Source organism: Procambarus clarkii, chromosome 30, assembly GCF_040958095.1.
Source record: "Procambarus clarkii isolate CNS0578487 chromosome 30, FALCON_Pclarkii_2.0, whole genome shotgun sequence".
NCBI classification, from domain to species: Eukaryota; Metazoa; Arthropoda; class Malacostraca; order Decapoda; family Cambaridae; genus Procambarus; species Procambarus clarkii.
Window position 1 is genome coordinate 15,428,698 of NC_091179.1, and position 16,307 is coordinate 15,445,004.

Sequence of the window (16,307 nt, forward strand, 5' to 3'; positions counted from 1 at the left end):
GCTTCTCCATGTACCTGGTCCATAGATGACTCCAGCTTCACCATGTACCTGGCTCATAGATTGCTTCAGCTTCACCATATTCCTGGCTAACAGATAGCTCATGCTTCACCATGTACCTGCCCACGGATGGCTCCAGCTTCACCATGTTCATGTTCCAAAGATGTAAATACGTTCACTGTGTACCTTGTCTACAGATAGCTCCAGAATATCTATTAACCTGGTCCACAGATGGCTCCAGCTTCACTGTGTACCTGGCCCACAGATGTTTCCAGCTTCATCATATAACTGGTCCATAGATGGTTTCAGCTTCACAATATACCTGGTCCATAGATGGCACCAGCTTCACCATGTACCTGTCCCACAGATGGCACCAGCTTCACCTGGCTCACAGATGGCTCCAGCTTCACCATATACCTTGGCCACGGATAGCGTCAGCTTTAACATGTAACTGGTCGGTTGATGGCTCCAGCTTCACCATATACCTGTCACACACTCGGACCTATCCTGTTTCTGATATACGTAAATGATCTCCCGGACGGTATAGAAGACTCATTCCTCTCAATGTTTGCTGACGACGCCAAAATTATGAGAAGGATTAAGACAGAGGAGGATAGCTTGAGGCTTCAAGAAGACCTGGACAAGCTGCAGGAATGGTCGAACAAATGGTTGTTAGAGTTTAACTCAAGCAAATGTAATGTAATGAAGATTGGTGTAGGAAGCAGGAGACCAGATACAAGGTATCATTTGGGAGATGAAATACTTCAAGAGTCAGAGAGAGAGGAAGACCTGGGGGTTGATATCACGCCAGACCTGTCCCCTGAAGCTCATATCAAGAGGATAACATCAGCAGCATATGCCAGGTTGGCTAACATAAGAACGGCCTTTAGAAACTTGTGTAAGGAATCTTTCAGAACATTATATACCACATATGTCAGACCAATCCTGGAGTATGCGGCATCAGCATGGAGTCCATATCTAGTCAAGGATAAGACTAAACTTGAAAAGGTTCAAAGGTTTGCCACCAGACTAGTACCCGAGCTGAGAGGTATGAGCTACGAGGAGAGACTACGAGAATTAAACCTCACTTCGTTGGAAGACAGAAGAGTTAGAGGAGACATAATCACCGCATTCAAGATTCTCAAGGGAATCGACAGGGTAGATAAAGACAGGCTATTTAACACAAGGGGCACACGCACTAGGGGACACAGGTGGAAACTGAGTGCACATATAAGCCACAGAGATATTAGAAAGAACTTTTTTAGTGTCAGAGTGGTTGACAAATGGAATGCATTAGGAAGTAATGTGGTGGAGGCTGACTCCATACACAGTTTCAAGTGTAGATATGATAGAGCCCAATAGGCTCAGGAACCTGTACACCTGTTGATTGACAGTTGAGAGGCGGGACCAAAGAGCCAGAGCTCAAGCCCCGCAAGCACAACTAGGTGAGTACAACTAGGTGAGTACACAGATGGCTCCAGCTTCACCATATACCTGTTTTAACAGATGGCTTCAGCATCACCATATACCTGTTTTAACAGATGGCTTCAGCATCACCATGTACCTGTCCCACAGTTGGCTCCAGATTCACCTTATACCTGGCTCACAGATGGCTCCAGCTTTACAATGTACCTGGTCCATAGAGGATTTCAGCTTCAACATGTTCCTGACCAATATATATATCTCCAGCTTCACCATATACCTGTCCCACAGATGGTTCCAGCTTCACCATGTACCTGGCTCACATATAGCTCAAGCATCACCATGTACCTGGCTAACAGATGGCTCCAGCTTCAGCATGTACCTGTCTCACAGATGGTTCCAGCTTCACCATGTACCTGGCTCACATATAGCTCAAGCATCACCATGTACCTGGCTAACAGATGGCTCCAGCTTCAGCATGTACCTGTCTCACAGATGGTTCCAGCTTCACCATATACCTGTCCCACAGATGGTTCCAGCTTCACCATGTACCTGGCTCACAGATGGCTCCAGCTTCAAAATGTACCTGGTCTATAGATGGTTCCATCTTCACCATGTACTTGGTCCATAGATGGCTAAAGCTTCACCATGTACCTGTCACACATTTGCCCCAAGCTTCAATATGTACCTGACCCACAGATGGCTTCAGCTTTATCATGTTCCTGGTCCATAGATGGCTCCAGCTTCACCATGACCCTGGCTCGCAGATAGCTCCAGCTTCACCATGTACCTGGTCTACAGATGGCTCAAGCTTCACCATGTACCTGGTCCACATATCTTCAGCTTTACCCTGTAATTGGCTTACAGATGGCTCCAGCTTCACCATGTTCATGACTCACAGATGGCTCCTGCTTCACCATGTTCATGACTCACAGATGGCTCCAGCTTCACCATGCACCTTCCCCACAGATGGCTCCAGCTTCACCATGTACCTGGTCCATAGACGGCTCTAGGTTCATAATGTCCCTGTCCCACCAATTCCTCCAGCTTCACCATGTACCAGCCCCACAGACGGCTCCAGCTTCACCTTGTTTCAGGTCCACATATGGCTCCAGTTTCACAATATGCCTGGCTCACAGATGGCTCCAGGTTCCCTATGTATATGGTCCATAGATTGCTCCAGCTTCACAATGTACCGGGCTCACAGTTCGCTCCAGATTCATTATGTTTTTGGGTCACAAATGGTACCAGATTCAGCATGTACCTGATCACAGCTGGCACCAGCTTCACCATGTATCTGTCTCATTGATCGCTCCAGTGTCATCATGTACCTGGCAAATAGATGGCTACAGCTTCACCGTGTACCTATTACACATATGGCTCCAGCTTCATTATGTACCTGTCCCGCATATGGCTCCAGTTTCACCATGTACCTGGCTAATAGATGAATCCAGCTTCACCATGTACCTGACTCACAGATGGCTCCAGCTTCACCATGCACCTTCCCCACAGATGGCTCCAGCTTCACCATGTACCTGGCTAATAGATGTATCCAGCTTCACTATGTACCTGACTCATAGATGGCTGCAGCTTCACCATGTACCTGTACCACAAAGGGCTCCAGCTTCATTATGTACCTGTTTCACAGAAAGCTTCAGTTTACCATGTATATATCCCACAGATGGCTCCATCTTCATCATGTACCTGGTCCACAGATGGCTCCATCTTCATCATGTACCTGGTCCACAGATGGCTCCATCTTCATCATGTACCTGGGCCACAGATGGATCCAGCTTCACCATGTTCTTGGTCCATAGATAACTCCAGCTTCACCAAGTACTGTGTCCGTAGATGGCTCCAGCTTCACTATGTACCTGTCCCACATTTGCCTCACGCTTCAATATGTACCAGCACCACAGATGGCTCCAGCTTCACCATGTACCTGGCTCACAGATGGCCCCAGCTTCACCATGTACCTGGTACAAAAATGGTTCCAGCTTCACCATGTACTTGGTCCAAATATGGCTTAAGCTTCACCAAATACCTGGCTCACAGATGGCCCCAGCTTCACCATGTACTTGTCCCACAGATGGCTCCAGCTTCACTATGTACTTGGTCCATAGATGGCTCGAGCTTCACCATATACCGGGCTCACAGTTGGCTCCAGCTTCATCCTGTACCTGTCCCACAGATGGCCCCACTTTCTCCATGAACCTGGCCCACAGATGGCTTCAGCTTAACCTTGTATCTGGTCCATAGATGGCTCCAGCTTCACCATGTACCTGACTCACAGACGGCTCCTGCTTTACCATGTACCTGTACCACAGATGGCTCCAGCTTCACACACACACACATATATATATATATATATATATATATATATATATATATATATATATATATATATATATATATATATATATATATATATATATGTTCTCTATTTTTTTTCTTATGACATGATAAAGCTACCCATTTCATTATGTATGAGGTCAATTTATTTTTATTGGAGTTAGAATTAACGTAGATATATGACCGAACCTAACCAACCCTACCTAACCTAACCTAACGTATCTTTATAGGTTAGGTTAGGTTAGGTTAGGAAGTCGAAAAAGTTAGGTTAGGTTAGGTTAGGTAGGTTAGGTAGTCGAAAAAACATTAATTCATGAAAACTTGGCTTATTAGGCAAATCGGCCCTTGCATAGTAGGCTGAGAAGTACGTTCTGGCTACTAAGTACGACATATATATATATATATATATATAAGTATATATATATATATATAAGTATATATATATATATATATATATATATATATATATATATATATATATATATATATATATATATATATATATATATATATATATATATATATTGTTTAGACGTAAATTTTAAGTACAAGAAAATCAATTGCCATGTTGGCGGTGCTTGAGAGTCATGTGATCATGTTGACCAGGAAGCCATGTGAGGCCGACCTGCTTGCTGAAGCAACACGCTGATTGCAATGCAAACTTCAGGGGAATGGGTATTCCTCCCAGTCCTTCCCCACGTTTCTACACTCCCTTCCTTCCCCCATTTCTGCATAACCCCCTCCCTCGAACCCTCCCCATCTCTCTAAGGTAATCTACCCAGCATGCATGTGTGACTCCAGACACATCTGTGTGACTCCAGATATACCTGTGTGACTCCAGACACACCTGTGTGACTCCAGACACACCTGTGTGACTCCAGACACACCTGTGTGACTCCAGACACACCTGTGTGACTCCAGACACACCTGTGTGACTCCAGACACACCTGTGTGACTCCAGACACACCTGTGTGACTCCAGACACACCTGTGTGACTCCAGACACACCTGTGTGGCTCCAGACACACCTGTGTGACTCCAGACACACCTGTGTGACTCCAGACACACCTGTGTGACTCCAGACACACCTGTGTGACTCCAGACACACCTGTGTGACTCCAGACACACCTGTGTGACTCCAGACACACCTGTGTGACTCCAGACACACCTGTGTGACTCCAGACACACCTGTGTGACTCCAGACACACCTGTGTGACTCCAGACACACCTGTGTGACTCCAGACACACCTGTGTGACTCCAGACACACCTGTGTGACTCCAGATATACCTGTGTGATTCCAGACACACCTGTGTGACTCCAGACACACCTGTGTGACTCCAGACACACCTGTGTGACTCCAGACACACTTGTGTGACTCCAGACACACCTGTGTGACTCCAGACCCACCTGTGTGACTCCAGACCCACCTGTGTGACTCCAGACACACTTGTGTGACTCCAGACACACCTGTGTGACTCCAGACACACCTGTGTGACTCCAGACACACCTGTGTGACTCCAGACACACCTGTGTGACTCCAGACACACCTGTGTGACTCCAGATACACCTGTGTGACTCCAGACACACCTGTGTGACTCCAGACACACCTGTGTGACTCCAGACACACCTGTGTGACTCCAGACACACCTGTGTGACTCCAGACACACCTGTGTGACTCCAGACACACCTGTGTGACTCCAGACACACCTGTGTGATTCCAGACACACACCTGTGTGACTCCAGACACACACCTGTGTGACTCCAGACACACCTGTGTGACTCCAGACACACTTGTGTGACTCCAGACACACACCTGTGTGACTCCAGACACACTTGTGTGACTCCAGACACACTTGTGTGACTCCAGACACACCTGTGTGACTCCAGACACACCTGTGTGACTCCAGACCCACCTGTGTGACTCCAGACACACTTTTGTGGCTCCAGATATACCTGTGTGACTCCAGACACACCTGTGTGACTCCAGACACACATGTGTGACTCCAGACACACATGTGTGATTCCAGACACACTTGTGTGACTCCAGACACACTTGTGTGACTCCAGACTCACTTGTGTGACTCCAGACACACCTGTGTGACTCCAGACCCACCTGTGTGACTCCAGACACACTTTTGTGGCTCCAGATATACCTGTGTGACTCCAGACACACCTGTGTGACTCCAGACACACTTGTGTGACTCCAGACACACTTGTGTGACTCCAGACACACTTGTGTGACTCCAGACACACCTGTGTGACTCCAGACACACCTGTGTGACTCCAGACACACTTTTGTGGCTCCAGATATACCTGTGTGACTCCAGACACACCTGTGTGACTCCAGGCACACTTGTGTGACTCCAGACACACTTGTGTGACTCCAGACACACTTGTGTGACTCCAGACACACTTGTGTGACTCCAGACACACCTGTGTGACTCCAGACCCACCTGTGTGACTCCAGACACACCTGTGTGACTCCAGACACACCTGTGTGACTCCAGACCCACCTGTGTGACTCCAGACCCACCTGTGTGACTCCAGACACACATGTGTGACTCCAGACACACCTGTGTGACTCCAGACCCACCTGTGTGACTCCAGACACACCTGTGTGACTCCAGACACACCTGTGTGACTCCAGACCCACCTGTGTGACTCCAGACACACATGTGTGACTCCAGACCCACCTGTGTGACTCCAGACCCACCTGTGTGACTCCAGACACACTTTTGTGGCTCCAGATATACCTGTGTGACTCCAGACACACCTGTGTGACTCCAGACACATTTGTGTGACTCCAGACACACTTGTGTGACTCCAGACACACTTGTGTGACTCCAGACACACTTGTGTGACTCCAGACACACCTGTGTGACTCCAGACCCACCTGTGTGACTCCAGACACACTTTTGTGCCTCCAGATATACCTGTGTGACTCCAGACACAGTTGTGTGACTCCAGACACACACCTGTGTGACTCCAGACACACACCTGTGTGACTCCAGACACACAATTTAAACAAGCAGTGCCAGATTAAACAAGCAGTGCCAAACTAAACAAGCAGTGCCCAATAAGACCTGGTGACCAGTGCCAACTGGCCGTGCCCGGAGTGCCAGGAGTGGGGGTCAGAGGTCAGAGTGAATAACCTGACACATGCCTGAGAATACGTCCAATTACACACGTTCTTCTCTGAAAGCTCCGTAGTTCAGTAGTCTACGCTTTCGCCTCACACTCAGGGATCCTGAGTTCGATCCCCTAGGTGGGGGATAGAAATGGTGGAGCACGTTTCCTTTCATCTGCTGCAACTGTTCACCTAGTAGTAAATAACTAACCCCTGGCGAGTTATGGAACATGAGGGGTGGCAACGTGGAGGAGGTCAGGTCAGTAGTTGGGTGGAGACGGGGAGCTTGATAACAGCCTAGGTGCTGGCTTCCTGTCCCAGACAACAGGAATTGTTCATGATAGTGTTATTCCCAGTCTTCCTGGCTGGGCCCCCGGGCCATACTAGGCCAGGGAGGTGGGTGGAGTAGGGAGAGAAAGAGGGAATTTCTCGGAAGAGAGAGACGGGTGAAAGCGGTACATGAGTAGCGGGAAGGATGGGGGAAGAACCGCAGGAACACAGGAAATAAGCCGGAATGATCAATGAACGAAAAAGAGAAAGAAATCCAGAAAGATTGGTAAGGAAAGAGAGAGAGAGAGAGAGAGACGAGAGAGAGAGAGAGAGAGAGAGAGACGAGAGAGAGAGAGAGAGAGAGAGAGAGAGAGAGAGAGAGAGAGAGAGAGAGAGAGAGAGAGAGAGAGAGAGAGAGAGAGAGAGAGAAAGAGAGAGAGAGAGAGAGAGAGAGAGAGAGAGAGAGAGAGAGAGAGAGAGAGAGAGAGAGAGAGAGAGAGAGAGGAAGAAAGTGGGGTATGTGAGAGGACAAACACCAGAGGTCAGCACCGCCCAGCAAGGGCTCAACAACCTGCTGGCCTCACACACCCTCAGACAAAATTGAGGTCTTCAGACATCACTGGCCGGGGTCACTAACACCACAACCACCTACACTAATGACACTACTACAACCTCTCCCTTAACCACTACAACAACCACAATAGCTGTCATGGGCCATCTGTATCTATAATAGACGATCAAGGTTTGTGTTTGTCTGTCCAAGGGCGAAGACCAGAGACTTGGGGTCAGTCTCTCACAACATTTCCAGGAGTCACCTCCAGGTGGCCATTAATGCTAGAGCAACCTTGGAACATATTAATGCTAGAGCAACCTTGGAACATATTAATGCTAGAGCAACCTTGGAACATATTAATGCTAGAGCAACCTTGGAACACATTAATGCTAGAGCAACTTTGGAACATATTAATGCTAGAGCAACCTTGGAACACATTAATGCTAGAGCAACCTTGGAACATATAAATGCTAGAGCAACCTTGGAACATATTAATGCTAGAGCAACTTTGGAACGTATAAATGCTAGAGCAACCTTGGAACATATTAATGCTAGAGCAACCTTGGAACATATTAATGCTAGAGCAACCTTGGAACATAGTAATGCTAGAGCAACCTTGCAACATATGAATATATTAGCCAAAATGGTGCTAATTATAGCCAACTTATCTCTTAATTTGGGCGCAGTGTGACCAAGGTCTGGGTAACGAGGCCAAACTGTTGCCCAGGTAACTCCCGGCGGGGACCCTCAGCGGGATGCGAACTGGGACCTCGGTGTAAGCGAAGGTCCTCAGTCGTCTCACTCCGTCTGGAAATCACGTTTCAGCTGTAGAAGATAATGAAGGCAATTGGGGGGGGGGACCTTCGACAAGCCGCCGGCTTCCTATCCTCGTCGAGGCTACTAGTGTTAGTGGCTCTCAGGTAAACTCAGGTAAATCGAGCAGAGGAGCGACCCCCAATGTGGGAGTTGATTGTCCTGAGCACTGAGCCACCGGGAGGGCTGCTGTCAAGGTTTCGTTAATTGGGACGAGCTGGTAGTCAAGGTGTTGCTGGCTGCAGCAGACGCTTGTCAAGTGTTGCTGGCTGCAGCAGACGCTTGTCAAGGTGTTGCTGGCTGCAGTAGACGCTTGTCAAGTGTTGCTGGCTGCAGCAGACGCTTGTCAAGGTGTTGCTAGCTGCAGCAGACGCTTGTCAAGGTGTTGCTGGCTGCAGCAGACGCTTGTCAAGGTGTTGCTGGCTGCAGCAGACGCTTGTCAAGGTGTTGCTGGCTGCAGCAGACGCTTGTCAAGGTGTTGCTGGCTGCAGCAGACGCTTGTCAAGGTGTTGCTGGCTGCAGCAGACGCTTGTCAAGGTGTTGCTGGCTGCAGCAGACGCTTGTCAAGGTGTTGCTGGCTGCAGCAGACGCTTGTCAAGGTGTTGCTGGCTGCAGCAGACGCTTGTCAAGGTGTTGCTGGCTGCAGCAGACGCTTGTCAAGGTGTTGCTAGCTGCAGCAGACGCTTGTCAAGGTGTTGCTGGCTGCAGCAGACGCTTGTCAAGATAACACAAACTGGGGTGAGTTATGGTCAACAACGTCCCGCAGGCTGGGCCCACTTAGGGAGCCGGTCGGCCGAGCGGACAGCACGCTGGATTTGTGATCCTGTGGTCCTGGGTTCGATTCCAGGCGCCGGCGAGAAACATTGGGCAGAGTTTCTTTCACCCTATGCCCCTGTTACCTAGCAGTTAAATAGGTACCTGGGTGTTAGTCAGCTGTCACGGGCTGCTTCCTGGGGGTGGAGGCCTGGTCGAGGACCGGGCCGCGGGGACACTAAAAAGCCCCGAAATCATCTCAAGATAACCTCAAGATAACCACTCTCCAAGCGTTCCGTATGTGAGGGTCATGTTGTCTCTTCCTGCATTTGTGGAAGGCGGGGTACTCGCTCTCTCTCTCTCTCTCTCGCTCTCTCTCTCTCTCGCTCTCTCTCTCTCTCTCTCTCTCGCTCTCTCTCTCTCTCGCTCTCTCTCTCTCTCTCTCTCTCTCTCTCAATTTGGTCTTTTTCAGCAACGCAAATCAAACAGCGATTTGCGTTGCTGTTCGAACTCCTAGGCCTCGAAGTCTTACGGGAAGAGAGGCTTGTTTCTCTATAGGTCATCGAGAGAGAGGTTGAAGGTTTTTTCTAGCATTGATTTCAGTTGGAGGTCATACTCACCTAATTTTGGGCTACTGTAGGATTGTCAACACCTCAGAAAGTAGGTTAACCTAGGGAGGAACAGGCATTTGGTGATGAGGTAAAATGCATCTCGAGCAGCAATATCCTCAATCCTCCCATCTATCATCTTAAGGCGATTTTCTTATCAAGGACCTCATCGATGGCTTTCAACCCCAGGGAGGCTCCTAGGAGTGTGCTGTCTTCAGGTTTAGTTGCTTGGATATTTGGCAGAACACCCTCTATTCTCTCTATGATGCCCTAATTGGAACATATTATTTCATACTTAGAAGGGTTCAGGGTGAGGCCTAAAAGTGCACCTTGCTCCTGGATTTTCCTGATGCCCTCTAGGAGGGAGTGTTGGGAACCAGCTAGGGTACCATCATCCTAGAACCAGATGTTAAGCTCGCTGGACAGGATTTCTGTGACTTGTTTGATGACTAAGCAGAAAAGGAGAGGATCAAGGGGGTCACCCTGTTGGACGCCTTCTCGCGAGTCAATTTCATATTCGCCAAAAAGTAGCTTTAGATCCATACTGTAGCATGAATGTACAAAAGGGTAGAGGGAAGGAAAATGACGATGAACCGCATGGAGAATAGCATCCCTCCGCACCAAATCGAAGGCATTTTTAAAAACTAGCTTAATCGGGGCCTTTTCGTCTGAGATGTTAGCAACGAAAGCTCGAGGACCTTTCTTCTTTTCGAGGTTCTTCTTCGCAGCTGGAGCTGCGCGAGCCGCCTCCTCGCTCGCACCCTTGTGGAATGCTGAACCCAAGCCTTTTTGGCTTTAGCATGTTTGCCGCTGCCTCGCTAACTGTTCTTGCCTCGCTAATTGTTCTTGCAATGAGACATCGGAGGGAATTACCCACAGCTATTGGTCTGATCCCTCCATCCTTTTTCTTTAGAGCACAGAAAGATGCTCAAAAAATATAGGTCTTATGGTCTCTGGTATGTTGCTAGCTAGACATGTGTTAGTGAATCTGGTTAGTTCCACCAGGAGACCCTGTATAATGTCGCCAAGTGCAAGGCTATTTAAATAAAAATAAATCTTAAATCTGTATAAATAAAAATGGAAATGTTCGTTTGTGCATTACCGCTAATCTCCGAAAGTTCTTCACCGATTGCTTTGAAATTTTCACACAACGTTCCATTCGCATCCGAGCATGTTTTTATATACATACTATATAGATGTCACGTCTGTGACGGTAAAAAAAAAAAACATGCTTTTTCTGAAAAACTGTGTTTTTCATGCGTTTTTCATGTGAAGGAGATCTTCGGAACCTCTTTACCGAGTGCTTTGAAATTTTGACACAACGTTGCGTTCGAATAGGCGCGTGTTTTTATATATGTACTATATACATGCCTCACCTGTGACAGGAAAAAAACATGCGTTTATTTTTTAAACAGTGCATCTGTTGGACGTAAGAGCAACACACACCACAATCTCCAAAAGTTCTTCAGCGATTGGTTTAAAATTTTGACACAAAGTTCCATTCGAATACCCGCATGTTTTTATATACCTACTATATAAATGCCACCCATGTGACTGGTAAAAACATGCATTTTTTTTTAAAACAGCGCCATCTGTTGCACATAATAACATCACACACTATACTAAATATGTTATGATTCCATTTCAATGTTTCGCATTGCATTGATAAATTTAGTTTTCATAGATTTTGATTTATTTTCATTTTGAATTAATTATTTTGTGTGCCATTGCATTGGAATCGAGCTGTGTTGTTTACCATACTGTTCATTTCGTGAATATAAGTATAAATGCCACACCTGTGACAGGTAAAAACATTTAAAACAAAACAGCACCATCAGTTGCATATAAGAGCAACACACGTTATACTAAATATGTTACGATTACACTTAAGTGTTTCCGATTGCATTGACAAATTTAATTTTCATAGATTACGATTTATTTTCATTAACAGCGGACAGGGGAGTGGGGAATAGTTAGGAGAACGAGGGGACGGGGGAGGGGACGATGGTAGGGACGAGAGGGAATGGAGAATGGTGGGGAGAACAAGGGGACAGGAGAGTGGGGAATGGTAGGGAGGACGAGGGATGGGGGAGGGGGAATGGTAGGGAGGACGAGGGGACGGGGAAGTGGGAGATGGTGGGGAGGACGAGGGGACGCTGGAATGGGGGATGGTGGGGAAGACAAAGGGACGCGGGAGGTGGGAATGGGGGGAAGGACGAGGGCACGGGTGAGTTGGGGATGGTGGGGACGAGGGGTCAGGGGAATGAAGAATAGTAGGGAGAACAAGGGGACAGTGGAATTGGGGAGGACGAGGGGACGGGGGAGGGGGAATGGTAGGGAGGTCGAGGGGGCTGGGGAGTGGGGGATGGTGGGGAGGACGTATTATATATATATATATATATATATATATATATATATATATATATATATATATATATATATATAATACACATGAGAGGATTTGCAGTGACTTAATATCTAACATATTCAAAGATTTGAGTAGGGGTACCGAGTGATGTCTGGGGCCAGAGTTTGATATTGTCCTAATAGCAGCTTTGTGTTGAGTAATTAGAGGACGTAAATGATTTTGGGTAGTAGAACCCCAAGCACAAATACCATAGTTGAGATAAGGATAGATGAGGGAGTAATAGAGCGTCACCAGGGCAGGGCGAGGTACATAATATCTGATCTTAGAAAGAATGCCAACAGTTTTTGAAACTTTTTTTATATATTTAAAATGTGTCCCTGGAAATTCAGCTTGTTGTCAATGAGAACGCCAAGGAATTTGCCATCTACTTTGTTACAAATTTGGGTATTATTTATCCTGAGATTTATTTGATTTGAGGATTTATTGCCAAATCATTTATTGACAAAATGTTTTTTATCATGACAACAACAGCAGTTTTAGAATCCAAATTAATTTGTAACCACAGAACAAAGCCCAAAAGCCGTTGGTGTAAAACCTGTCTCTACGATATATCTACTACTACTGTCTACTACTACTACGACTGATATCAGGCAGCGCCGTCATGAGCTGAGTTAGAGGGGACCTGTAGGACCCGAGCAGCGCCAGGCGGCCAGGAGAAGCACCACACACACTCTGTTATTATTGGGTAGTGTGGTGGAACTGTAACATTGTAGCACAGGCGTGAGAACCTGTGAGCCAGGCAATGGACACGATTGTTCTTCCTTGACGATGAACACCTGTCCAGGGGGGGGGGGCTACCCCGGCTGCCTCGACCTCTACCCCCTATCCCCTGGCTGTTACCATCGGTGCTTCAAACAAGATCTTTTGTACTTTAAAATACAATATTTTTGTTAAGGAATAACTCTGGCAGTTCTAAGATTCTTCGTTAATAATGGAAATAAATATATCTCAGAGCTTTTGTGATTAATATATAAGGAATAATGCCTGATTGAGAATGATTAATTCCTGATTGAATGAGGTGTATTATATATATATATATATATATATATATATATATATATATATATATATATATATATATATATATTTATATATATATATATATATATATATATATATATATATATATATATATATATATATGCGGAAAATCCACAGAGAAATATGAAAAGAGGTGAACGTTTCGGCTTTGTTAAAGCCTTTGTCAACACCAGACTGACTGACTGAATCTGACACCAGATTCAGTCAGTCTGGTGTTGACAAAGGCTTTAACAAAGCCGAAACGTTCACCTCTTTTCATATTTCTCTGTGGATTTTCCGCATAAAATGATCAGTGTTTTGTGATCGTCAATTGCATATATATATATATATATATATATATATATATATATATATATATATATATATATATATATATATATATATATATATATATATATATATATATATATATATATATATATAAAACGCTGAACTGTAATGCCAATCCTGACCTTAAAAGCTTCCTTGAAGGTTGTAACAGAACCCATGAGCGCCACACCAGAAACAAATACCTTTTTGATATTCCAAGAGTACGACTTAATCAAACTAGGAATGCTCTACAAATCAAGGGACCCAGAATGTGGAATGACCTTCCCAACCATGTTAAAGACTGTACCTCTCTCAACCAGTTTAAGATAAAAACTAAGTACTACCAAATTAACTCCCTGTAACCTACCTTACCCCTATAATGTCAACCCATGTCTGTTATTTTTAAACAATGCTGTTTGTCGACCAAATTGTATTTTTGCTGTTTTTCTGCCATGTTCCCCCCTTTTTTATTTTTATATTTTCTCAACACAATTTATACTTTAATCTCAATTAGTATTAAGTTTTAGACTTTAGTGTTTTTCCTGCCTGAAACGCTATGCGTAATAGTGGCTTAAGCATTGTATGTACTAGCTCTATCTATAAATCCATCTATGTTTGTATCACCTCTTCTATGTATGTACTTTACCTGAATAAACATTTAAATTTGAATTTTGAATTTGATTTTTTTGAATTAAATTACAATATTTCCTGTTCCTCTTATTTCCTGTTCTTTGACTTCGCAAAAAAAAGGTCGTTGGCCTCAGCCGTCGAGGATCATTGGATGCAAGATTTGGAAGAATGGAAAAATAGAAGAATAGAAGATGACGTAGAGAAAGGGAGATAATGGAAAGCATTGAGGGAGACGACGACGGAAGACGACAAGCAGACAAACGAAATACAAACATGAAGGAAGCATTAGTTACCTTGGCTGTTAGGGAAATATTTGAAAAGGTTCCAGTCAAAAGCTCCCTTAAACAGTAAAGGTTCATATAGTTTTAATGGATGGTAACTAAGATCACTAAAAATGTAACTTTCTGGTCGCAAATAGCCATTTACAATTAACATAAACGCATCAGAATGATTGATATTAGAAGTCTGGCGTCCCCCAAGGGGCAGTCTTGGGACCAACTCTGTTTTGTTTATTTACGTAAATGATATTGGAACCTGCACACTGGGTATCTTCAAGCGCACTCCTCAGACCTTCAACCCTACTGATGTCCTCACTGAGTATTTATGATTGATTGATTATGTCGTTATTGTGATGTCTTTGTGCATTCGAATATTTTAATGCTATAAACAATCAAAATTTTTCGTTAACCTCAAACCAGCGAACGCAACGACGTCACTTGAGCGTCAGACGTTGCCACAACGACGTCACTCAAGCGGCAGACGTTGCCACAACGTCACTCAAGCGGCAGACGTTGCCACAACGTCACTCGAGCGTCACACGTCGTCACTTGAGCTTCAGACGTTGCTACAACGTCACTCGAGCGTCACAACGTCGTCACTCGAGCGTCAGACGTTGCCACAACGTTGCCACTCAAACGTCGGACGTTGCCACAACCTAGTAAGTGACAGAAGTAAATTATGAAGAGAAAGTGCTACGTCAGTATGACTATACAGCACATGGGAGGGATATGAGGATAGGATAGGAGCTGGGATGGGAAAACGGAGTGAAGGAACGGTGCCCATCCCCTTGGACCACCGAGGCTCAAACGCCTGACAAGAGGAGAGGTCATCGCCCCACCGACGAGTCCGGAGAGCAAGTGAGATTGTCGTCTGATAAATACAAAGCAATACATATATACAGACAAAACTCAAAATACAAGCTATTGGTGAACACAAGAAAACTAACGAAAGTATCAAACAAAATAAATGAAAGCAAACCAGCAGCGTACAGAGGCAGTATATTAATAGCACAATTGGAAACTTCAATACACGAGAACGTTCGAATTTTTTATATGAGAACGTTATATTCTTCGTCAAGTTTGTTGGTGCTTTCTTTTGGAGGCAAATGTGGAGAATGTTGGTCGCCATACCAGACGCTACTGGCAGACAGGGAGACGAGCAGTGTCGCACACAGAGATCACACTAACGTGATGCATCAAATGAACAAATCCACAAGGGCCATGACGAGGATTCGAACCTGCGTCTGGGAGCATCCCAGACACTGCCTTAATCGACTGAGCTACAACAGGGTAAAAGGGTTAAAACTGAAGTTCTACTGAACTTACTGGATCCCGTAGCCTCTCCGAGGCACAAACCAGGATTTTATACAACCCCCCCCCCCCCTTGTATCCGAGCTATGTCGGGTGCAAGCCGTTCTCCCTCTTAGGCAGTGTCTGGGATGTTCCCAGACGCAGGTTCGAATCCTCGTCACGGCCCTTGTGGATTTGTTCATGAGCAGTGTGTGTAGAGGATAATGTTTTCCTTGACAAGGACAGTGAAACCCGTTCACAAGAGCTGAAGGCGTTCCGTGTTGAAAGGCGAGTAATCAGACATGACTTAACATATTGTAAAAAAATACGTGACTATCTTCACTCACAACAATTATTTATAACTACCTAATTAGACATAAAGAACAATATTTTTTTTAATAGTTACCAAACGATTCAAATCCAATAGAGCGAAATA